Consider the following 26,527-nt stretch of genomic DNA (forward strand, 5'->3'; position numbering starts at 1 on the left):
TATTCCTAATGACTTTGTGATCATGCCTGAATAACTGAATTGTGAACTCCTATTAAGATGTAATAGTTTAACAAAAACAGGGTGAAAGAATCAACAATTACTGCATAACGAACTATCTTCAAAGCTCAAGGTCACATAACAATAAGCATTTATTTCATACAGGCTTACTGGAGAAGTCAGCTGGTCTAGGCTGGGCTCAGCTGGATGGATCTTCTTCAATCTGTAGGCAGCAGAGGCAGCCAGAAAATTTTTCTCTTTGTCTCTCATCCTCCTCTTTAGACCAGTGTGTGATCTGGGGTTTGTTTTTCTTGTGACAATAGCAGAGGTACAAGAAGGCAAGTGGAAATAGGCAAAGCCTTTTAAGGCCTAGGCTGGGAATAAGCACACCATCACTTCTACCCCATTCCATTGGCCAAGGTAGTTGAGAGGCCAAGTCTAAGTCAAGGGACTTTGTTTTTCAGTTATCTATTGCTGTATAACAAACCATCTCAAATGCAGTGGCTTAAAACACTACGCTCAAATGTAGTAACTTGAAGCAACCATGATTATTTATTTGCTTATGATTTTACAATTTTGACAGAGAATGACAGAGATAGCTTATCTCTGCACTATGTGGCATCTGCTAGAGTTGTAAGGTATGAGATGGCTTTTTCACTCACAGGTTTGATGTCTTAGAATAGTTGGAATAGTTGAGGGTTGGCAAGGAATATCTCTCCATGTCTTTCCATGTGGTTAGCTTGAGCCTCTGCACACCATCACAGTCTCTAGGCATTTGAACTTCTTACATGGGAGCTGGCTTCTCCTTAAAGGTAAAAATGTTTTCTTAATGCCTGGGCTGAGAAATCACAAAATGTTATTTTTGCTGCATTCCATTGCTCAAATTAGTTACAAACCCAAACCAAATTCAAGGTGAAGGGAAATAGACTCTACTTCTAGCTGGGGAGGTGCCAAGGTCACATTGCAGAAGGGACTGAGGGATACTGTTTCAGTCATTTTCAGGAATCCAATCTACCACAAGTGAAGACAAACACTCCACCCACAAAAAGGTTGTGGATATAGAGAAGGAGCAATGATTTAATCAACTATACTGTATAATACAAATGTGTATATTAAAATGATTTTAAATGATTCTAGGGTCAGTCCCTTGCCCTGGTATCACAGTCTGGGGGATTGTCATTTAACATAATAAACAAAACCACACTGCTGAAGTGCCCACTAAAAGTACTTCAGTTTTCTTTATTTTTGATAAACACCAGAGGCTGTCATAATTAGCATAATGGAATATTGGATACTGGGTTTCTTTGATGAAATTTGTCCTTGTTAATTAGTTAATTAATATATTAGAAACAAAGATCCCATGGGGCGAAGGGAACAAATATTAGAAATATAGTCTCCCTGGGTAAATTAGTGGTTCCCAAAATGAATTAAATATTTAAGAGATACTGTTCAAAGGGAATAAAAATTAAATGAGCTCTGTAGCCTTTAACTTGAGGGATGGTGCCCTAGGCTGGAGCTGTCAGTATTCCTGTGTCCTGCTGTGTCCAGAGGTTTTCTTCTTAGAGATGTTTGGCTGAATCTTGATTCTGAAATATTGTTGCATTTGCCTCAAGCAAAGCTTTTATGAAAGGTAGTTTTGGAGTTAGTAAAACAACAATGACAACAACAAAAACAAATGACAGAACCATAGGAACTTCTTTGAGCTTAGAGAACAGGTTTTATGACTGTTTTTTGCTTGCTTTCTAATAAGTGACTATATATGTACAAAATTTTGTTGAAGATCTGCTATCACTATAACTTGTTGGTATCTTGTAGCTAACTATCCTTTACTTTATACTATAAAGTAAGCTGCTGACGGACATCTACCAAAAGCAACAAAAGTTGTCTATCACAAAATTGGCTTAAGCCAGTTCACAAAAATTCTTTATGGCAAAAGTCAACATTTTTTAAACACTCTCTGCAGATACTCAATAATACCCTCAATTGATCAGGAACAGAGATAAAATAATTGAATTAAGGTACTAAATCTATTCAGAAAAAAAATAAGGCAAAAAAAGATATTAGTACTCTTTCAAAATAATACTAGAGCATTGTCTAACAAGCCCACTGAAGGGGCAAGTAATCCTCTGAGTTAATGTAACTTTTGGAGGTCACTATTTACTATTGATTAGAAAATAGATTACAAGGTTAAATATCATTATGTAGAAGATTAAGTTTTGAATGATTTTTACCCAGTAAAGATGCAACTAGTTTCTGTCTTTTAGAAAAAAAAAAATCCCAAAGGCCATAGTTTTCACTGCCCCATAGGACATTAGCTAGTTTTTTACTCAAACTTGCAATCTCTTGCATTATTTTTCCCCCACTGACCATACATTTACCAGCCTTTTCTATTGTTATTGCAATCAGTTTACCATACTCCTCCTTTCCTCATTAGTGACTTAAATAAATATTTGATGATTAGTTACTATATATATATTTGAAGATTATGCTTTGATAGCTTTTAAGGTACTCCAGTGGCTTACCAAACGCTACAAAGTGAGAAAGTGTTCACTTTATTATCATCTGGTGCGTTCCTGAATGGGATCTCCCTAACCTTTCTCAGGAGATACTCTGTGATTGGACAATGTCCAGATACATGCAAGACCCATTTAGGAATACAGACCTCAAGAGAGAGTTATCTGTGCTCAGCTTAATTCCACTCACCTCTGTGACATGTCCCAAGTGGGATACACGTGCTTTCAGGTTTATGGCAATCTTTATAGCTAGGAAAACAACTCCAAATTACTCAGTTCAATTCCCTCTCTTGGTGAAGAGTTGGGAAGCATATGATAAAAGCTATATCCAGGCAAACCCCAGGTGTCATAGGGAGGGGAAGCATATTTTAAAGTCAAAATCCCTATCTACGTCCTACCCAACTCACCCACAACAATATGCTTATTCTTGTAATGCTGTTCTAAAGATTTCAGGCTTCTGGGTCTATTACCACTCATCCTTTTTCAAGTCCAGGTAGTTGAATGCCTGAGGACACCAGGTGCTCTTTCTCACTTGATAAAGGCTGCTAGATCATCCATGACTGTTGATTTTATCAGGGTAAAATCAAGTGGGGGAAAATACTGGAGGGGAAACTGTCGTCAGAAATCAGTCCTCCCCCTCCCCTCAATCAGAGTTTTAATCGACAGGAAACTTTTACTATTTCCCACTTTCGAGTTTCCTTAAATGGAGTTCAATGCTTATCACCTGATGGGAGTTTCTTACCAGTAAGTATGTGCCAGGGGCTTCCCGAGGAACGATGATCGATGATCCTAACAGCAAAGTGGAAAGAAGGATGTAAAGAGATGATGTTCTTTATCTCAAATCGACATGCAGGACAAAGTGGAGATAGAAGGTAGATAACTCACTGCACTGCAATGGATTTTTTGGTAATTGGCATTGCTTGGTTCTAAAAGGGCTAAGGAAACCAGTAACAATAAACTGTGTACACAATTCCAAACACGTTAAAGACGGTGGAGTAGGATTACAGGGGGGAAGGCACTTCAAGTGATGCTATCTTGGGTTGGAAAACAATGCTCCAGGTGAGGCTCGAACTCACAACCTCGGCATCACTCGCACACATACTGCCTTATAAGTACCGCGCGCTAACCGATTGCGCCACTGGAGCACACAGCCCCGACTTCCGGTCACTGGTTACACGGCCTACACAGGAACATCCGGCGTGTTTGCTCTGGTCGTCACATCACAAGTTCCTCGGCCGCGCGCCCTGAGTCCCGGGGCCGCTTCTCCCTCAGACGCGTGCGAAGGCGGACTGGGTTCAGCTGCGGACTCCACGGGAGCCACCGGTCCTGAAAGCGCAGAGCATGCTTTGTTTGCGGAAACGAAAGCGAATACTTCTTTCCAAGGAAACCTGGGAAAGGGCGGACGCTCCCACTGCCTCAGGCGTTCCCTGGAGAACCTTCAGTGGCCGCCGTGTGGGCGGGCTAGCGTCCCGCTACTGCGCTGGTTCCGGAGCCCTTCCCTTGCCTCTCCCAGGGTCCTTCTCCCAGCGTCGGAGGAAGGCCCGCCGTCTGCGCGTGGAGTGCGGGTGGTGGGAATCCCTGGGAGGATTACGAAATCCTTCAAGTGGGATTTACCAAAGCCGTTCCTTTCCGCTCACTTCCGTTCCCGCTTAGCAAACGTGTTGGAAACGGGTTGCTACTGAAAGGAAGTGGTGCTGGGCTGCATTTTCTGCGGCTAGTCTGCGAGAAACAGCCCTGGAATGGGCCTCTATTTCTTCCTTGGAGCATCCCTCCCTGGGACCTGGGAGTTGAAATCTCTAGGCTAAAGCAACTGAAGCAGGTTCCGTACTGGGCCTCTATGCTGGATTAAACCAGGTTTTTCAGAAAGTGCCTTACTAGGCTACAGACCTTGTGCTTCAGAGTGTTTTAAGGGGAGAGGATGGGGAAAAGGGCTGTCTCTAGAAGGTAAATGTGTATTGGAGATGGGGAGTGTGTGTTTACACGGAGTATCGGGCGTCTTTCTTATGGGTGGACATTGTGGATGAGAATGAGAGATTAAGGCAGAATTAGCTGGTCTTTTAATCCCAAACAGTGTTCTAAAAATAAAAACTGTATCTTCAAGGTGTACAACGTGATGTTTTGATACATGTACACAGTGAAATGATTTCTACAGTCAAGCTAATTAACATAATACATATCTTCACAGTTACTATTTTGTGTAAGTGGTGAGAGCACATGAAATGTACTCTTCACAAGTTTCCAATGCACAATGCAGTATTAACTATAGTTATGCTATGCATTACACCTCTAGACTTATCCTACAGAATTGCAACTTTGTATCCTTTGACCAACATTTCAACCATTTCCACACGTCTCCACCCCTGGTAACCACTGTTCTACTCTGCTTCTATGTATTTGACTTTTTTATAATCCACATATGAAATCATGCAGTATTTTTCTTTCTGTATCTGGCTTGTTTCACTTAGCATAATGACATCCAGGTTCATCCATGTTGCAAACAGCAGGATCTTCTTTATTAAGGATGAGTAATATCCTATTGTGTATATAAACCATATGTGCTTTATCCATTCGTTGGTGGACACACACTTAGGTTGATTCTATGTCTTAGTTATTGTGAATAATGTTTCAGTGAACATGGGCGTGCAGTTATTGCTTCGAGATCCTGATTTCATTTACTTTGGGGATATGAACTCTGAAAATTTGAGACAGGCCTCAGTTAATTTAGAAAGTTAATTTTGCCAAGGTTGAGGACACACCCCTGTGACACAGCCTTAGGAAGTTCTGACTACATGTGCCCAAGGTCGTCGGAGCACAGCTTAGTTTTATACGTTTTAGGGAGACATGAGACATCAATCAATATATGTAAGAAGTACATTGGTTCCTTCCAGAAAGGCGGGGATGAAGCAGGGAGGGGGCTACCAGGTCGCAGGTAGGGGAGAGACAAATGGTTGCATTCTTTTGAGTTTATGATAAACCTTTCCAAAGGAGGCAATCAGAGTATGCATCTATCTCAGTGAGCGGAGGGATGACTTTGAATAGAATGGGAGGCAAATTTGCCCTGAGCACTTTCCAGCTTGAATTTTCCTTTTGTGATTTTGGGAGCATAAGATATTTTATTTTCACGTTATATACCCAGAAAAGGTACTGCTGGATCATGTGGTAGTTCTATTTGTAATTTTCTGAGGAACAGCCATACTGCTGTTTTCCGTAAAGGCTGTACTAATTTACATTCCCACCCACAATGTAAAAGGGTTCCCTTTTCTCTCCATTGCCAACACTTGTTATTTTTTTATATTTTTAAATTGGTGATTCTAACAGGTGTGAGATGATGTCTCATTGTGGGTTTAATTTGCATTTCCGTGATGATTAGAAATGTTGAGCATTTTTTCTATTGGCCATTTTTATGTCATCCTTGGGAAAATATCTGTTCAGGTTCTTTACCTATTTTTTAATCAGATTTGGTTTTCTTGCTATTGAGCTGTCCAATATGTTTTGGACATACCTTATATGTTTTGGATATTAACTCCTTATCAGATACATCATTTACAAATATTTTCTGCCAACCAATAGTTGCCTTTTCGTTTTGCCCATGTTTTCTTCTCTGTGCAGATATTTTGTTTGATGTAGTCTCATTTGTTTACTTTCACTTTTGTTTCCTGAGCTTTTGGTGTCCTGTCCAAGAAATCATTACAAAGGCCAGTGTCAAGGAGGTTTTCCCTTATATTTTCTTCTAGGATTTTTACAATTTCAGGTCTTCTGTTTGTGTCTTTAACCTATTTCGAGTTGAATTTTATGTAAGGTGTAATATAAGGGTGTAATCTTACTATTTTGTATGTGGGTTCCCAATTTTCCCAACACCATTTATTGAAGAGGCTGTCTTTTGCCCAGTGTGTATTTTTGTCGCCCTTGTCAAAAATCAGTTGACTGTAAATGTGTAGATTTATTTCTGGGCTCTCTATTTTGTTCCATCGGTCTATGTGTCTGTTTTCATGTCAGTGCCCTGCTGTTTTGATTGTATAGCTTCGTATAGTACATTCTGAAGTCAGGTAGTGTGATGCCTCCAACTTTGTTTTCCTTTCCCAAGATTGCTTTGGATATTTAAGGTCTTTTGTGGTTTTATGCAAGTTTCAGAATGTTTTTATTTCTGTGGAAAATATTGGAATTTTGATATTGTGTTGAATCTGTATATTGCTTTGAGTATTATGGACATTTTAACAATATTAATTATTTTGATACAGAAGTCTTTTCATTTACTTTGTCTTTTTCAGTTTCGTTCATCAACGTTTTAGTTTTTAGTGTACAAATCTTTTACCTCCTTGGTTAAATTTATTGCTAAGTATTTAAATTTTTGTACCAATCGTAGTAGATATTTTTTAAAATTTCTTTTTAGGTAGATTGTTTGTGTAAAGAAACACAACTGACTTTTGTATGTTAATTTTATATCCTACAGCTTTGTTTAATTATTAATTTTAATAGATTTTTGGGTGGAGTTTTTATCAATTTCTACATATAGACTCATGCCATGTGCAAACAGTTTTACTTCTTCTTTTCCAATTTGGATGCCTTTTATTTCTTTTTCTTGTCTAATTGCTTTTGCTGGAACTTCCAGTGCTATGTTGAATAGAAATGGAGATGGTGGTAATCTATGCCTTGCACCAGATCTTAGAGGAAAAGTTTTCAGTTTTTCTCTATTGAATATGATGTTAGTTGTGGGATATTAATAAATGGCCCTCTTGTGTTGAGGTAATTTTCTTCTGTACCTATTTTGTTGAGAGTTTTTATCTTGAGTGGATGTTGAACTTTGTCAAATGCTTTTTCTGCATCTATGATGATATGGTTTTTATCTTTCACTCTGTTAATGTGATATATTGCATTGATTGATTTGGGTATTTTAAGCCACCCTTGTATCCCAGGGATAAACCCCACCTGATCACAGTGTATAGTCTTTTTGATATGTTGTTGAATTCAGTTTTCTATTATTTTATTGAGGATTTTTGCATCTATGTTCACCCAGAGATATTGGCCTATAGTTTAGTTTTCTTGTGGAGGCTTTGTCTGGCTTTGGGATCAGAGTGATGCTAGCCTCATAAAATGAGTTTGGAAATATTACCTCTACTTCTATTTTTGGAAGGGTTTAAGAAGGATTGGTATTATTTTTTCTTTAAATATATGTCACAATTCAGCTGTGAAGCCTTCTGGTCTTGAACTTCTCTTTTTTTGGGAGGTGCTATATGGTTTGTATGTAGTTTGTCCCCAAAAAACTCACACTCAAAGTTAATTGCCAATGTAATGGTGCTAAGAGGTAGGACTTTTAAAAGGCCATTGGATCATGGAGGGATTAATGCAGTCATGAAGGGTTTAATGCAGTCTCAGTTATCATGACAGCAGGTTATTATAAAGTGAGGCTGCCTCTTGTGTTTCATCTCTTTGTACACACTCATTTCCCCTTTGTTCTGCTTTCCACCATTAGTTGAAGCAGCACAAGGCCCTCACCAGATGGGATGCTTGATTTTGGACTTCCCAGCCTGCCAAACTGAGCTAAATAAACCTCTTTTTTTTTTTTTTTGTCTTAAAATAAGTTACTCATCCTCAATTATTCTGTTACAGCAACACAAAACAGACTATGACAGGAGGTTTTAAAATTATTATTACTTCTATCTCCGTATTTGTTATTAAAATGTTTAGGCTTTGTATTCTTGATCCAGTCTTGGTAAGCTATTTATTCTAGGAATTCATCCATTCTTTCTAGGTTATTTAATTTGTTCACATATAATTGTTCATAATAATCCGTTATGATCTTTTCTGTTTCTGAGGCATCTGTTGTAATGCCTTCTTTCATTTTTTATTTTATTTATGAGTTTCTCTTTTTTTCCTTATCTAGCTAAGGGTTTGTCAGTTTTGTTTATATTTAAAAAACTCTTGGTTTTGTTTATTATTTTTCTATTGTTTTCTAGTCTCTGATTTATTTCTGTACTGATCTTTATTATTTTCTTTCTTCTGCTAACTTTGTGTTTAGTTTGTTCTTCTTTCTAGTCCCTTGAAATCTAGTTTATTTATTTGAGAGCTTTCTTGTTTTGTAATGTGGCATTTGTCACTATAAACTTCCCTCTTAGTATTGCTTTTGCTATATCTGATAAGTTTTGGTAAGTTGTATTTTCATTTTTGTTTGTCTGGAGTTTTTTTAAAATTTTGTTTTGATCTCCTACTGAACCCAGCGGTTGTTCAAGATTATGTTATTTAGTTTCTATGTGTTTGTGAATTTTCCTGTTTTCTTGCTGTTAATGATTTTTGGCTTCATTCCATTGTGGTTGGAAAAGGCACTTCGTATGATTTCTATCTTTTCGAATTTGTTAAGACTTGTTTTGTGACTTAAAATATGATCTATCCTGGAGAATGTTCCATGTGTGCTTCTGAAATATTCTCCTGCTCTTGAGTGAAAAGTTCTAAATATGTCTGTAGGTCTATTTGGCCTATAGCACTTTTCAAGTTAGCTGTTTATTGATTTTTCTGTCCACATGCCACATGTTCTATCCATTATTCAAAGTGGGGTATTGAAATCTATTACTATTGTATTGCTGTCAGTTGATCAACTTGCTGGTGTCTCATATGTCCCTTAAGCTATGTTGACTCTTTTTCAATTTTTCTTTTTTTCCCTCTGATTGTATCATTTCTAATGACCTGTCTTCAAGTTCACTGATCCTTTTCTTCTGCTAGATCTAGTCTGCTGTTGAACCCTGCTATTGAATTTTTTAGTTCAGTTATTGTATACTTTAGTGCTGTGATTTCTGTTTGTCACTATTTAATTTTTTAATCTCTCTGTTGAAATTCTCATTCTGGTCATGAATTTATCTCTTGACCCCAGTGAGCATCTTTTTTTGGTTTTTTTTGGATTGTCCATCATTTTTTATTGTTTCATAAGAGTTTTTCTTTCTTTCTTTTTTATTATACTTTAATTTCTAGGGTACATGTGCACAACGTGCAGTCTTGTTACATATGTATACATGTGCCATGTTGGTGTGCTGCATCTATCGACTTGTTGTTTACATTAGATATTTCTCCTAATGCTATCCCTTCCCCTCCCCCAACCCTATGACAGGCCCCGGTGTGTGATGTTCTCCACCCTGTGTCCAAGTGTTTTCATTGTTCAATTCCCACCTATAAGTGAGAACATGCAGTGTTTGGTTTTCTGTCCTTGTGATAGTTTGCTCAGAATGATGATTTCCAGCTTCATCCATGTCCCTACAAAGGACATGAACTCATCCTTTTTTTAGGCTGCATAGTATTCCATGGTGTATATGTGATACATTTTCTTAATCCAATCTGTCATTGATGGACATTTGGGTTGGTTCCAAGTCTTTGCTATTGTGAATAGTGCTGCACTAAACATTTGTGTGCATGTGTCTTTATAGTAGCATGATTTATAATCCTTTGGGTATATACCCAGTAATGGGATAGCTGGGTCAAATGGTATTTCTAGTTCTAGATCCTTGAGGAATTGCCACACTGTCTTCCACAATGGCTGAACTAGTTTACAACCTACCAACAGTGTAAAAGTATTCCTATTTCTCCACATCCTCTCCAGCATCTGTTGTTTCCTGACTTTTTAATGATTGCCATTCTAACGGGTGTGAGATGGTATCTAATTGTGGTTTTGATTTGGATTGCTGTGATAGCCAGTGATGATGAGCATTTTTTCATGTGTCTGCTGGCTGCATAAATGTCTTCTTTTGAGAAATGTTTGTTCATATCCTTTGCCCACTTTTTGATGGGGTTGTTTGATTTTTTCTTGTAAATTTAAGTTCTTTGTAGATTCTGGATATTAGCCCTTTGTCAGATGGGTAGATTGTGAAAATTTTCTCCCATTCTGCAGGTTGCCTGTTCACTCTGATGGTAGTTTCTTTTCCTGTGCAGAAGCTCTTTAGTTTAATTAGATCCTATTTGTCTATTTTGGCTTTTGTTGCCATTGTTTTTGGTGTTTTAGTCATGAAGTCCTTGCCCATGCCTATGTCCTGAATGGTATTGCCTAGGTTTTCTTCTAGGGTTTTTATGGTTTTTGTATAAGGTGTAAGGAAGGGATCCAGTTTCAGCTTTCTATATATGGCTAGCCAGTTTTCCCAGCACCATTTATTTATTAAATAGGGAATCCTTTCCCCATTTCTTGTTTTTCTCAGGTTTGTCAAAGATCAGATGGTTGTAGATGTGTGGTATTATTTCTGAGTGTTCTGTTCTGTTCCATTGGTCTATATCTCTGTTTTGGTACTAGTACCAAGCTGTTTTGGTTACTGTAGCCTTGTAGTATAGTTTGAAGTCAGGTAGCATGATGCCTCCAGCTTTGTTCTTTTTGCTTAGGATTGTCTTGGCAATGCAGGCTCTTTTTTGGTTCCGTATGAACTTTAAAGTAGTTTTTTCCAATTCTGTGAAGAAAGTCGTTGGTAGCTTGATGGGGTTGGCATTGAATCTATAAGTTACGTTGGGCAGTATAGCCATTTTCATGATATTGATTCTTCCTATCCATGAACATGGAATGTTCTTCCATTTGTTTGTGTCCTCTTTTATTTTGTTGAGCAGTGGTTTGTAGTTCTCCTTGAAGAGGTCCTTCACATCCCTTCTAAGTTGGATTCCTAGGCATTTTATTCTCTTTGAAGCAATTGTGAATGGGAGTTCAGTCATAATTTGGCTCTCTGTTTGTCTGTTATTGGTGTATAGGAATGCTTGTGATTTTTGCACATCGATTATGTATCCTGAGACTTTGCTGAAGTTGCTTATCAGCTTAAGGAGATTTTGGGCTGAGATGATGGGGTTTTATAAATATGTAATAATGTCATCTGCAAACAGAGACAATTTGATTTCCTCTTTTCCTATTTGAATACCCTTTATTTCTTTCTCTTGCCTGATTGCCCTGGCCAAAACTTTCAACATTATGTTGAATAGGAGAGGAGTTTTTGCCTATGGGGCTTTTTGCATGAGAGATGGGTCTCCTGACTACAGCACACCAATGGGCCTTTACTCTTTATCCAATTTGCCAGTCTGTGTCTTTTGTCTTTTAATTGGGGCATTTAGCCCATTTACATTTAAGGTTAATATTGTTATGTGTTAATTTGATTCTGTCATTATGATATCAGCTGGTTATTTTGCCCATTAATTGATGCAGTTTCTTTAAAATGCTGATGGTCCTTACAATTTGGCGTGTTTTTGTGGTGGCTGGTACTGGTTGTTTCTTTCCATGTTTAGTGCTTCCTTCAGGAGCTCTTGTAAGGCAGGCCTGGTGGTGACAAAGTCTCTCAGCATTTGCTTGTCTGTAAAGGATTTTATTTCTCCTTCACTTATGAAGCTTAGTTTGGCTGGATATGAAATTCTGGGTTGGAAATTCTTTCCTTTAAGAATGTTGAATATTGGCGCCCACTCTTTTCTGGCTTGTAGAGTTTCTGCTGACAGATCTGCTGTTAGTCTGATGGGCTTCCCTTTGTGGGTTACCTGACCTTTCTCTCTGGCTGCCCTTAATATTTTTTCCCTCATTTCAACCTTGGTGAATCTGCCAATTATGTGTCTTAGGGTTGCTCTTCTCGAGGAGTATCTTTGTGGCATCCTCTGTATTTCCTGAATTTGAATGTTGGCCTGCCTTGCTATGTTGGGGAAATTCTCCTGGATAATATCCTGAAGAGTGTGTTCCAACTTGGTTCCATTCTCCCCGTCGCTTTCAGGTACACCAATCAGACGTAGATTTGGTCTTTTCACATAGTCCCATATTTCTTGGAGGCTTTGTTCGTTTCTTTTTACTGTTTTTTCTCTAAATTTCTCTTCTTGCTTCATTTCATTCATTTGATCTTCAGTCACTGACACCCTTTCTTCCACTTGATCTAATCGGCTACTGAAGCTTGTGTGTGCATCGTGTAGTTCTCATGCCATGGTATTCAGCTCCATCAGGTCATTTAAGGTCTTTTCTATGCTGTTTATTCTAGTTAGCCATTTGTTTAATCTTTTTTCAAGGTTTTTAGCTTCTTTGCGATGGGTTCGAACATCCTCCTTTAGCTTGGAGAAGTTTGTTATTACCAATCATCTGAAGCCTTCTTCTCTCAGCTTATCAAAGTCATTCTCTGTCTAGCTTTGTTCCGTTGCTGGCAAGGAGCTGCATTCCTCTGGAGGAGAAGAAGCGCTCTGATATTTAGAATTTTTAGCTTTTCTACTCTGGTTTCTCCCCGTCTTTGTGATTTTATCTACCTTTGGTCTTTGATGATGGTGATGTACAGATGGAGTTTTGGTGTGGGTGTCCTTTCTGTTTGTTAGTTTTCCTTCTAACAGTCAGGACCCTTAGCTGCAGGTCTGTTGGAGTTTGCTGGAGGTCCACTCCAGATTCTGTTTGCCTGGGTATCACCAGCAGAAGCTGCAGAACAGCAAGTGTTGCTGTCTGATCCTTCCTCTGGAAGCTTTGTCTCAGAGGGGCACCTGGCCGTATGAGGTGTCAGTTGGCCCCTACTGGGTGGTGCCTCCCAGTTAGGCTACTCAGGGGTCAGGGACCCACTTAAGGAGGCAGTCTGTCCATTCTCAGATCTCAAACTCTGTGCTGGGAGAACCACTGCTCTCTTCAAAGCCATCAGACAGGGATGTTTAAGTCTGCAGAAGTTTCTGCTGCCTTTTGTTCAGCTATGCCCTGTCCCCAGAGGTGGAGTCTACACAGGCAGGCAGGCCTCCTTGAGCTGTGGTGGGCTCCACCCAGTTTGAGCCTCCCGGCTGTGCTGTTTACCTAGTCAAGCCTCAACAGTGGCAGATGCCCCTACCCCAGCCTCGCTGCTACCTCGCCATTGGATCTCAGACTGCTGTGGTAGCAGTGAGCAAGGCTCCGTGGGTGTGGGATCCGCTGAACCAGGCGCAGGATATAATCTCCTGGTGTGCCATTTGCTAAGGCCATTGGAAAAACGCAGTATTAGGGTGGGAGTGTCCTGATTTTCCAGCTACCATCTGTCACGGCTTCCCTTGGCTAGGAAAGGGAATTCCCTGACCTCTTGCGCTTCCCCGGGTGAGGTGATGCCTAGCCCTGCTTCAACTCACACTCCATGGGCTGCACCCACTGTCCAACAAGTCCCAGTAAGATGAACCTAGTACCTCAGGTGGAAATGCAGAAATCACCCATCTTCTACATCGCTCACACTGGGAGCTGTAGACTGGAACTGTTCCTATTCGGCCATCTTGAAACAAAGATTTTTTTTTTTTTTTTTTTTGAGACAGAGTCTCGCTCTGTTGCCCAGGCTGGAGCACAGCAGTGTGATCTCAGCTCACTGCAAGTTCCACCTCCTGGGTTCAAGCGATTCTCGTGCCTCAGCCTCCCAAGTAACTGGGATTGCAGGTGTGTGCCACAACACCTAGCTAATTTTTTTTGTATTTTTGGTAGAGACGGGGGTTTTACAACATGTGGTCAGGCTGATATTGAGCTCCTGACCTCAGGTGATCCACCTGCCTCGGCTTCCCAAAGTGTTAGGAATACAGGCATGAGCCAATGCACCCGGCCCAGTGAGCATCTTTATGACCATTACTTTGAATTCTCCATGTGGCAAATCATTTATCTCCATTTCATTAGGGTCAATCTCTGGAGATTTGTCTTTTTCTTTTGTTTAGAACATATTTTTTTATTTCTTTACTTTTCTTGACTGTGTATTGGTTTCTGCACATTAAACTACCACCTCTCCCAGTCTTCACAGACTGGCCTAATATAGAAGAAACTCACCAGTCAGTCCAACCAGAGGTACTGGATGCCTCTCAAATCTTTTTTTTTTTTTGGAGATGGAGTCTTGCTATGTTGCTCAGGCTGAAGTGCACTGGCGCAGTCTCAGCTCATTGCAACCTCCGCCTCCTGGGTTCAAACAATTCTCCTGACTCAGCCTTGCCAGTAGATAGGACTACAGGTGCACGCCACCACACCTGGCTAATTTTTTTTGTATTTTAGTAGAGACAGGGTTTCACTGTGTTACCCAGGCTGGTCTCGAAATCCTGAGCTCAGGCAATCTGCCCGCCTCAGCCTCCCAAGCCTCTCAAATCTTTATTGTCATACAGACCATCATCTTTGTTCTTATTGACCCCCAGAAGACTAGAGTACACCAAGTCCCATTAGTGTCCTGAAACAGTCAAGACAGGAGCCAGTCCCTCCTGTAGCAGCTAGAAAAGTTGGGATGTTAGGTGTGTAATCCAATCCTTTCTCTCCTCAAGTAGAAGCTGTAAGCTGGAGTTTATCATCATTTGCTTAGCACTGAGCCAGGAGGGTAGCTGGGGCAAATACCTGCACTCTCAAACTGCACATTTTTCAAACCATTACTTTGCTGTCTGTCACCTCCAGGGGCCTAGCAAATGCTGGCTGATAACTCTGAGAGACAAGCAGGTTAACTGGAGGTTTGTTTCTGTCTCTGGAGTGAGCCCCGGAAAGGAGCTGCAGGAGGTGCCCACACACCTATTCAGGCTCCCAGAAGACTACTAATTGTCTGCTCTCTCACCTCCTAGATGCAGGCTGGTTAGAAGTTAGACCCTCAGGGAGCAGCTGGAAAAGTCTGGATGTCAGATGTGTAGTCTAACTCTTTCCATGGATATACTGGCAGCTGGGCATTATTGCCTGCTCTGTCTGCACTGAGCCAGAGGGAATAGCCTGTGGAAATATTCCTGTATCCATTTAAAACCACCTTTTTGTTTTCTGTGGTCCCTGGGGACTTGAGAATGGTAAGCCTCATCAAATCTCAGAGCTAGGTGATTTAGGAGCTAGCCCCTCAGGTGCTAACTGTAAAAGTTAGGGGAGTAGATGTGTAGTCCAAATTTTTTGCTCTTTATGGAGAAGTTGGGAGTTGGGGGTTCCCTACCAATTACAAGGCACTGTGCCCAGGGTTAGATTTATGGCACTAGTGTGTCTCAGCTGCAATGTGGTTATTATCTCAGTTGCCCACTAGGTAGGAATCTCTCAACTAGTTTCGGGATTTCTCTCAAAGGGAATTAATTCATGTCTAGGTGTTTATTCTGTGTGTTTGTGGGATTAAGGAAAGTTAGGAGCTTCCTATTCCACTGTCTTGCTGATGTCCTCTTTGTTTTGTTTTCTAATTACCATTTGCCATGTATATGTGGGTATGATGTGTCAAAAAAATAACGTGTTGGTTGGGCATGGTGGCTCATGCCTATAATCCCACCACTTTGGGAGGCCGAGGCGGGCGGATCACTTGTGGACAGGAGTTCGAGACCAGCCTGGCCAACATGGCAAAACCTCGTCTCTACTAAAAATACAAAATTAGCTGGGCGTGGTGGAGTGCGTTTGTAATCCCAGCGACTCAGGGGGCTGAGGCAGGAGAATTGCTTGAACCCGGGAGGCGGAGGTTGCAGTGAGCTGGAGATCATACCATCGCATTCCAGCCTGGGTGATGGAGCAAGACTCCATCTTGAAAAAAAAAAAGAAAGTGGACTTGGATTGATTGTAAATATTTGTTGCAAACACAAGAATAATCACCAAAAAGGTTTAAAAAGAGATATATAATTGATATATTAAGAAAGGATAAAAATGGAATCTTACAAAATAAAACCAGAAAAGAGAGGAAAAAGTGGAAGACAAAAAAAAAAAAAAAAGAAGAAGAAGAAACTAAGGACAAGGACAATGAATAGAAAACAGTAACAAATATGGTAGATATCAATCCAGCTATATAAATAATCACTTTAAATGTCAATATTTTGAATATATCAATTAAAATATAGAGACTTAGCTGGGCATGGTGGCACATGCCTAAAGGCCCAGCAACTCAGGCAAGACAGGGAGGGACTGAGGCAGGAGGATCTCCTGGGCGAGCCCAAGAGGTCGAGGCTGCAGTGAGCCATGGCACTCACCCTGGGTGACAGAGTGAGACCCTGTCTAAAAAACAAAAACAGGAAAAGAGACTCAATCAGTAAACAAGATCCAACTACCTATATGTTACCTCCTAAAAATCCGCTTTAAATTTAAGACACATATAGATTAAAAGTAAAGTGATGGAGAAATATATACCATGTTAACACTAACCAAAAGAAGCTGCAGTAGCTAAATTGATATTAGACAAAGTCAACTTCAGATCAAGGATAAAGAGGAGCATTACATTACATTCTAGCATTATAATGATGGAAGTGTCAGTTCTCCCAGAAGACATACAAACCTTAATGTGTATGCACCTAACAAGAGAGCGTCAAAATATGAGGCTAAAGCCAATAGAACTGCAGTGAAAAATAGTGTATTAGAGATGGAGACTTCAACACCCATCTAACAGTAATTGACAGATCCAGCAGGCAGAAAATCAGTACGGATATAGCAGAACTGAGCAGCACCATCATTCCACTGGATCTAACTGACATTTATTAACTATTTCATTCGAAACAAAATTCCATTCTCAAGCTCACGTAAAATATTCATCAAGATAGACCACATTCTGGATCATAAAACACAATTTAACAAATTATAAGACTAGAAATCATACAAAATATGCTATCAGACCACAATAGAATTAAATGAGAAATCAATAACAGAAAGAAAGCTAGAAAACTTCAAAATACTTGCAGAATAAACAATACACTTCTAAATAACACATAGGTCAGAGAAGAATTTTTAAGAGAAATTAAAATTTCAAAATAGCTCAAACTAAATAAAAGTTAACATACAGCTTATAAATTTGTAGGATGCAGTGAAATCAGTGCTTAGAGGGAAATTTATAGTACTGAATGCATATATCAGAAAAGAAAAATATAAAATCAGTAATTTAAGCTTCCAGTTAGAAAACTAAAAAAGAATATGTTTCAACCCAAAGTAAGCAGAAGAAAAGAAATAAAAATTGGAGCAAATGCCAATGAAATTGAAAAGAAGAAATAGAGAAAAATCAACAAAACCAAAAGCTGATTCTTTGAGAAGATCAAAAAATTTGATAAAACTCTAGCCAGGTTAACTAAGAGAAAAAGAAGACACAAATTACTAATATCAGAAATGGAAGAGGGATCATCACTATTTATTCCATGGATATTAAAGGGATAGTGGAGTAATATGAGCAACTGTGCTCACGAATTGATAACCTAGATGAAATGATCTAATTCTATGAAAGATGCAATCTACCAAAACTCACACAAGGAGACATAGGCCTATGTCTATTTAAAAATGGAATTAATAATATCTTAGGCAATTAGAACAGGCCTGTATCTATTTAAAAGTGGAATTAATAATATCTTGCCCAAAGAGAAAAACCAGGCCCTGATGGATTCACTGGTGAATTCTACCAAACATTTAAGGAAGAAATTATACCAATTATCTATATTCTCTTCCAGAAAATAGATGCACAGTAAATATTTCCTAATTCATTCTAGGAGGCCAACATTGCCCTAATACCAAAACCAGACACAGATGTTACAAGAAAGAAAAACAACAGATCAATGTCTTTCATAACACAGATGCAAAAATTCTGAACAAAATATTAGCAAATTGAATCCAGCAATGTATAAAAAAAATTATACACTATGACCTAGTGGAATTTATTCCAGGTATATAAGGTTGATTCCACATCCAGAATCAATATATCACACCAATAGGCTAAAGAAGAAAAATTATATAATCATATTAATGGATACAGAAAAGTATTTGACAAATTTAAGATAATTATAGTCTCTCACATTTTTTAATTTTTAGTATTATTATCATTTTTGAGACTGAGTGTCACGCTGTCACCCAGATTGCGATCTTGGCTTACTACAGCCTTCCCCTCCTGGTTCAAGTGATTCACTTGCCTCAGCCTCCCGAGTACCTGGGATTACAGGCATGCGCCACCCATGCCCAGCTAATTTTTGTATTTTTAGTAGAGTTCGGGTTTCTCTATGTTGGCCAGGCTGGTCTGAAACTCCTGGCCTCAAGTGATCCACTGGCCTTGGCCTTCCAAAGTATTGGGATTACAGGCATGAGCCACTGTGCCCGGCCTGATTTTGTCTTAATCTTGATAAAAAATTTTAATTTTTCTAGCAATGTAGACGAAATAGAACTGTGATTTATTATACATAATTTACACAAGTGGATGAGCCGTGTGTTTGTTTTTTTCTTTTTCAAATTTTTATCCTTTCTTCACTCTGCATATACATCCCAGGATGCCTGTCCTCTCAGTGCTATGTTTATGTCATCAGTGTTTGCCAGAAGAGAATGTCTTAGGTAAGGGTATCCAATCATTGTTTTTATCAGGCTAACTGTCCTGAAGAACTGTTGTTCTATTGTTTGTGTTTTCTTGCTATGAATTTATACTCATTTTATTTACATTTGACTTTGTTGGTGGATAACATATAGAAAGAGAATGAACTCTTGATCTGCTTTACAGTTTTATTTTGCTATAAATTAACAAAATACCATTCTTATTACAATTTGACTTTTAGTGCCGCTTCCCTGTGAGCAAAGAATGTACAGACCCGCAACTTTAGTGTTGCAAACCCCTTGACAATTTTATTTCACATTGAACATTTATGGATTTGTAATCTACTTAGTATCTGTGTGGTTGGTTGATGTACTCCTGAGAGACAGCCTCACTCAGTTTGTTGATAAAATCATATGTCAGAGCTTATGAGAGAGAACCAGAAGTGACTTCACTAAGGAAACTGCCTATGCAGCCATTACCCTTCTCCAGGAGGCATCACCTCTGTCTTATTGAGCAACACCTGGAAATTTCTATCTCAAGAGAGTACTACAAGGCATAAATGAGATGATTTATATCAAATGCCTGGAATAATACTTATTAAATAACATATTATTATTATTATTCATTATTTCCTTCCTTGTAAGCTAGCCATCTAAGCCTATCATAGATTGTGTATTGAGCATAAAATGATAGCAAGGGGAGTCCCATAATTCATGGCACTAGGTTTCAGTAATGGAAAACATCAATTCCTAGAAAGAGATCTTCATGCAAGTAATACATGATTTTATTTCCATAATCTGAGAAATTCAATCTGTTGGCAGTCATCTGTCTTACTCACTTAGAATTTTGTCTATTGGGAAGACAAACTTGTCTCTTCAGGTTAAACATTTTATGTTTGTTTTGATACATTTTGTGTTGACTGTATATTCTCCGGGAAAAATATTTTTCCAAGGTTTTGTTTTTCCTATGTCTTGCCTAGGAAACTTTGGTGCATCCTTTGCTTATGAAATGAAATTTGTTTCTTATTGAATGTCTGGAAAGTTCCTTAAATGTACTGTTTGCATAACTTTAGAAAATAATATTTGAATCAAAAATGGATTTGTATCATTGGTCAGCTGTAGTGCAAGTTGACTTTGAAATATTCTGAATCTGGGCAATAAATATAGTTTCAAATATATATACAATGATAACTTGTCCTAGCCTATGTGCAGCTAGTTTTAAAATTAGAGTAAGAATAGAAACTTAGGGTATAAATTTTTACATTTTCCTAAGTGATTCTTTTAAAAACTCATTCTAGTTAGAATGAGACAAGAGGAATCTCCATAGAGTGATACATAATATCCAATTATGGTGTGATGTTTAAAAATAAGGCAAAGGATTTAAATTTCCAATAATAATTATAATGAAGAAGCATTTATATGGAGTCTCATTTTTAAAAATACTTTTACATTTGTTTTCTAAATATAGTTTTATAGCAATTCTATAGGGGTAGGTATTATTTTTGTTAAAATAATGCATAGTCAAGCAACAGTCTTTGATCACTTATGTGACTAATAAAATGAGTATACACAAACAAAACAACCTCTTGCAGAGTTTGTATCTGAGAGACCTGGAAAAGTTATACCATCTAAAATGAAACATATCAGTGAGCACAACTGAATGTAATAGAGAGCAGGTGACATTTTCAATCTGGTGAGCAGCGTTTTTAAGAGAAAGAGAAATTAGCTTTTAGCCCGTTGGGTGACTGAGATGTCAAATTTATATTTTTTAAACTTCTTATGATGGAAAATTTTAAACACAAAAGTTGATATAATTAGTTAACAAACTTCCCAGTACTCAGTTTTGCCAATCCTGTTTTCTCTGTTTCCCCATCACATTTTTTGTGGAGAGAGGGTGAGGTGGAGGGAGTGTTTTAAAGTGAAATCCAGACATAACATTTCACTTTAAATTTCTCAGTTTGTATGTCTTAGACATAAGGACTCTTTTGTTTTATTTATATAGGCACATACTATTATCACATCCAGCAAGTTTAGCAGTAATCCCTTACTATAGGAAGTGACTTGGTCAAATAGTAAGTGGAAAACTATGATTTGAATACAGGTTTTCTGGTTCCAGCTTTTGCTATTTGATTCTTTTATATACCATTTTAAGCAAAAAACAGTTTTCTCACTTTAAAAGAGTATATGCTTTAAAGGGAGTATGGATTGAAGAGTTATGATTTTAATATATTGATTGAGACTTCATATATAAGGGAAAGAGTAGGTGACTGCTGTAGGCAGTGAACAGTTTGCTTGCTAAATATATTTATAGTTTTCCTTTATTTCTCTTCTGACATCAGTAAAAATATATTTGCCCATCATCTTTGTTTTCCTGGGTCAATTCATAGCTCAGGAGAAAATAGGCACTCTTCTCAATGGGGTCCCCACCAACCTTCAGATTTAAAGATATTATCTTATAATATCTGTTCTATGTAAGTCTCAGGGATGAGTTTCCGTGAGCACATTATTGGCAGAAGCAATCTTTACCTAGGTGAATTACTTCTGACTTTCTGCTGTAAATATCCCTTCTCTCCCCCAGCCAATGGCATTAGTATGCTACCCTCTTTCATCAGCCAGTGTCCAACATAGTTTCAAATATGTATACAATGATAACTCATCCTAGCCTGTGTGCTGCTAGTTTTAAAATTTGGTTAAGAATGCAAACTATTTGGTGTATAAATTTTTACACTGTCCTAAGTTATTTTTGTAAACACTCATTCTAGTTAGTTTTTAAAATTTAATGAGACATGTGTTGCTGTTGCACACTCTAAATCCTAGTTAATCCTATACATATATTAGCATAATACATATCCAACAGAAACAGTCAACCAGGGGAAACTGGCAGATATGCCAACCTTCTCTTCTGATGATGAGCCTTTTGTTCCTGGATCAGTCATTCATTCATTACACAAATATTTATATAGCACTTGTCTTGTGCCAGATAGTATTTTAGATGCTCAGAACACATAAGTGAATAAAATAGACAAAAATCAGCTGGGTGTGGTGGCTCACGCCTGTAATCCCAACACTTTGGAAGGCTGAGGCAGGGGGATCAGGAGGTCAAGAGATCAAGACCATCCTGGCCAACATGGTGAAACTCTGTCTCTACTAAAAATACAAAAAATTAGCTGGGCGTGGTGGTGTGTGCCTGTAGTCCCAGCTACTCAGGAGGCTAAGCCAGGAGGATCGCTTGAACCCAGGAGGTGGAGGTTGCAGTGGGCCGAGATAATACCACTAAAAATCATCCCAGTTTCCTGGAGCTTACATTTGGTAAACTTCAATGGGGGATTTTAGCAACGGTCTGCTTTTTCAGCTTATGTTCATTTACCCACTTATTTGCTAATTCCTTCATCGGCATTACATATCTTAACATTATTCTGGTAGAGTGCAAAGGATGTAGTATATCCCATTGTTCTTTAACACATAATTGGTTTCCACTTACATCTTCCCAGATATTGTCCAGATTATTCTGTATTCTCTCTCAAGTGTCCTTCATTCTTGTAGGATTACAGTATTCTACCCAGTCAGTATTAGAATTTAGAACTAAGGGCGCAAGCTGTAGTTCTGGGGGCATGCAAGTGCCAAGAGAAACAGAGCCATGCTGGATTGAAGAGTATGGGAGGTGTTTTGAAAAAACAAGGGGAGCAAGGTAGGATCTCACGCTTGGGGGGCAGAGTTCACATACTTATGATGTCACTAAATTTCTTGCCAATAGAGAGAGAGGAAGGGATCACAGGGTTCTACTCTTGAGGAGAAGCTAGGATAGGCCTCAGTGTAAAAAGGCGCTATCGAAAACAGAGCGTAACCAAATGATGAAAGCTGAAGGAGAACACTCCTGGCAGGCAGAAACAGAAAGAAGGTTAAGAGAAGAAATAAAAGAGAAGGTAAGCTGGGAACATAAACAGTAGAAGTGAAAAAAAGGCTGTGATTTGAGGGGAGAAGTCAGGAGGGGAATGTTGAGTATACAGAGCACCAGACAAAAATTTTACTTCTCTTGACATCACCAAGGAATGTATTTGGCATGTGGTGTGGCTTTTTATTTTTCCTTGCTGTTAACAGATACTCACTGAGATCCTGCTACATGTAAAGAAAGCACTGTGATAAATGTGGTGGGAAATGAAGAATTCAGGATAATTGTCCTCTAGAGACTTTTAATCTAGATGGAGAGACAAGATATATGCCCAGGAAAAGCTTAGTAACAATACAAGGCTGTGTATGATTGTGTGCAAGTAAGTGATTCACATAAAAAGTTGAGATTAAAGAAAAAGATCTCAGTTCTTGCTGGTGAGGGACAGAGGGTCAGTCTGTGGCCCCAAGAGGATTTGGTTGGGGTATAAGAAGGAGGGAGAATCCTAGAAACTAAGTAGGAGTCAAGACAAGGAGGCAGGCCTTGATGGGTGTTTAAGAATGGGAAGAAATCCCAAAGGGACTGAGGAAATCTTAATTCATTTGACGTCTTTTCCTTTTTTCACTCAGTGCTTGTTTGTGTGAAACCTGGGATAATTAGACTATATGGCATTCTAATCCTCATCTGCACTCTCACTGGTTCTGCCCTTCTGTGGTTGGCCTTCAACCTCTTGACCTGGGTGAATATGGAAATCCCAGGCAGTTCCCAAGTCTGCTTAGTATTCTCTTTGCAGTCTGCAGTGGTGAAGTCACGTGTTGGATTCCTCTATCAAAATCAAGTAAGTTCTGTTCTTGAAAGAGAGGGTCCAGCTCCAATCCAGTCCCTTCCAGAAATTGTCAGCCTCTTTTTCTGCCCTAGTTTACCTGGAGGAAACATTCGTACCAGTAATAGGAACTCATTTCAAAGCATATCTTATCCAGGGGCCCTCTAGGAATACAGCTCAGGTAGACTCATGATTCTAGATATTTTTGCAGCATTCTTCTCCCTCTACCCCTGCGCTTCCCCTGAGCTGCCATTTATTCCTGTTTTAAAGTCCCTCAACTGCATCTTTTAGCTATCTGGGCACTCAGACTAAGATAGGAGGCCCTAGAGAGCTGTTAGCCTTTCTTCTCTCTCCTTCGTGAATTCAGACTACTTCATATTTGGTTGAATTTTCATGATCAGCACCCTTCTTCTCTCCCTAAGCTTCATACTCCTGGCCTTTCCTCATTTCTTTCATGGTACCTGGAAATGCACCTTATCTGCACAATCACCTTCATCATTATAGGTAAGGAATAGGAGGAAGGAGATTCCCTCAATAGTCCTGATTCTGGGTGGGGTGGCATTCCATTAGATATAGTCTCTTGGAAACTGCTCAGGGACTGCTAAGGAAAGGGAGGATTCAGGGAAAAAGGAGAAAAAGAAACCAGAGTAGGGGGAGCTAAAATGACGACTTAAGGTTCTGGGAATTAGCCCTTAGGCAGTAGACTAAGCTAACTAGGTGATGGATCATCACCTTTTTTTCTTTTTTTGAGTAACAGGTATCTGTGCGTTCCTTGCATTACTGCTGCACTCTTTGTAGGCTTTGAAAGTAAATAAGTTATACAAGAAAGTGAAAACCACCCCTCTCTTCCTGCCTTTCATCCTTTGATGCAGTGCCGCACTATTTCTCTTATCTGGTAAGTGTTCTTGGGCCTTTGCGAGTGGACGTTGGGGTAGGTCCTGAATCTATGACCATCATATCTATCAGTTTCAACTGTTTCCCTTGCTAGTTTCTAGGCATTATTTGGTACAATGGCTTCTCATTTGCTCATCACGGCTGTTCTTACTCTGTTAGAATTCTGCCTTCATAGAAGGCAAAGAATCTATTTCTCTTATAAATTCTGATAGAACCAAGTCTTGGAGATAAGAGAATTTGTAAAATAAATTGTAGTAGGGCAAGGGCTGGGATAAAGAAATGGGATTAATAGAGTAACCTATACTTATTTTTTAACTTTTTAATTTTTATTTTTTCCTGATCTCCTACTACCAGCATAACCTGTACTTTACCTAAACAACATTCTCATTTGTTAAGCCCGTTTAAAAGCTGTAATTTTAAAATAAATATCAAATGTTGTAGTCATTTTCATCTATATCATTTCTTTCCTTAGGAATTCTCTGCTTCTTCAGCTTTCTTCCTTGTTGGCTTCGATGTGCTTTACTGCAACCAATCCAAGTGCAGCCCGTGTAAATATCAGTAACCAATGTGAATCCAATATCAAACAGAGAGGAAACTGGGTAGAGATGGCTAGGCTAACCTTGGCAGTGGTGACAAGGGTAACGTCTGAAAGTTCATATCTAGCCTGTCGTTCAAGACTTCACAGTCACACGCACACCCTAGTTTAATAACTGTGTAAGACTGAAAAGAGTTGGCCTTTCACTAATCATTGTTCAAATATGGATTAGAAGTCTAGGAACCTGGGTTTTTACAGGAGAGAAGACACAGTTGTGTGGGAGAAGATGAATGCATCTTTGGCTCTTGGAGACTGATAATGAAAAACTTTCTCCTCACCTTGTAGACTCCCTAGGCCCATCCCACCCCCTCACTGTTATTTGTGGTCCCTGGCAGGAGTTTCTAATAGTGACAAAGCTTTTTCTTCACCTATGAAGCCTGAGTTTTGATAAAATTCTCTGCCTTCTGGGAGTTTCATGACTGGGATCGTCTCACAATGTGAGAGAAAATCTACTGGAGATCATATAGGACAAGTTTTCCTCAACAAGAGATACAAGGAAGAGGTCGATTTGTTTGTTTTTCTGAAATTTATCATGAGACTGTGAGAGTTTGAGGCACTGCAGGGGAGCCAGCCAAAACATGAGACCCATATGTTGAGAGTGACAGAGTGCAAAGTTCAAAAAACTCAAAATATTTAAAGATTTATCATGGGTCTTGATGACATGATGGAACCTCTCTACTCTCTGGACTTACTAGATGTGGTAATAAATCTACTTTGTTTAAGCCAGTTGAGTGGTTTTAATGTTGTAGAGCTGTTGCTGAGAGTTTCCCGAGTTTTTTTCTAGTAATGTAGAGATCTTCGTGCTAAATATTTCATTAACAAGTTTGGTGGGTATTGTGTTCTAAATCCTAATCACTAGCATTAACTCAAACCAGCCACGTAAACGGTATGAAAAATGTCTGTCTGGCGTGCACTTGGTTCACTAAGCTTTTACTTTCCTATCAATAAATTAGACATTCTCTTCACTTAGGGGGCCAACTTCTCAGCCACTGGCTCCGACCTAGCCCTATGGTCTGTCAGTGGCTTTAGGTTTAATTGACACATGCCCAGCGCCAACTCTCTCCTACGTTAAGGATATAAGAGCCACTGTGAGCCTCAAAGTTATTATATCCAAGAAATCCAGAAAACCACTTTTGTATATAGCAGTACACTGTTTTTTCATTTAAACGTGTTGGTTGGAATAGTACAGGATCATACACCTGTGAGCCTACCTGTTTTAAGAGTTAAACCTTTTTCCTGATGCTTGCAATCATTTTTCTCACTCAACCCTTCATGCATGTGTACAGACTTTTAATGTAAAATTACTTTTTGTAGACCCCGAATGTGCTGCCCTCAAGGAATATTACAATGGAGTAGGGAAGACAGTTGAGGAAACACCTGTTTACAATTGTAATAAAAGTCACCATTGAGATGCATACTCTGCACACTAGAAGTACAGAAAGGAACACCACTCTCAAGAATTAGTAGCCTGATTGTGTTTACCAGTGTTTCTGTTATTTCATTTGTTTATACTGGTCCCTGACACCTGGTTTCCTTTTCCAACAACAAAATCCTAAAATCTCCATCATCTGCTGCTTTCAGGTTCCTCACCACTGAGGTCAAGGACCTGAGGCTGGCAGGAAATGAACTAACGATGCTTCAAGTAGACCGTGAATCTTTACATTTTTTCAGCTGGAAA

The 26,527-nt window shown here is 39.0% G+C and overlaps 2 long non-coding RNA genes and 1 other non-coding gene across 4 annotated transcripts; 1 reads left to right on the forward strand and 2 right to left on the reverse strand.

The window, feature by feature from the left end:
• Positions 1–530: 530 nt before the first annotated feature.
• LOC103883553 lies at positions 531–22,218 on the reverse strand. 2 transcript variants are annotated; one of them, XR_645827.4, is made up of 4 exons: positions 22,133–22,216; positions 3,638–3,836; positions 3,253–3,299; positions 531–802 (listed from the first exon to the last, which is right to left on the reverse strand). It is a non-coding gene; the product is annotated as an uncharacterized LOC103883553 (long non-coding RNA). The 2 variants fall into 2 exon arrangements; XR_004184245.1 differs by lacking the exon at positions 3,638–3,836 and having other exon boundaries at positions 22,133–22,218.
• Positions 3,562–3,655, reverse strand: TRNAI-UAU. Its single transcript has 2 exons — positions 3,618–3,655; positions 3,562–3,597 (listed from the first exon to the last, which is right to left on the reverse strand). It is a non-coding gene; the product is annotated as a tRNA-Ile (tRNA).
• On the forward strand, positions 21,834–24,718 carry LOC116275260. Its single transcript, XR_004184246.1, has 3 exons — positions 21,834–22,919; positions 23,167–23,864; positions 24,159–24,718. It is a non-coding gene; the product is annotated as an uncharacterized LOC116275260 (long non-coding RNA).
• The last annotated feature ends 1,809 nt before the right edge of the window (positions 24,719–26,527 follow it).

Source organism: Papio anubis, chromosome 6, assembly GCF_008728515.1.
Source record: "Papio anubis isolate 15944 chromosome 6, Panubis1.0, whole genome shotgun sequence".
NCBI classification, from domain to species: Eukaryota; Metazoa; Chordata; class Mammalia; order Primates; family Cercopithecidae; genus Papio; species Papio anubis.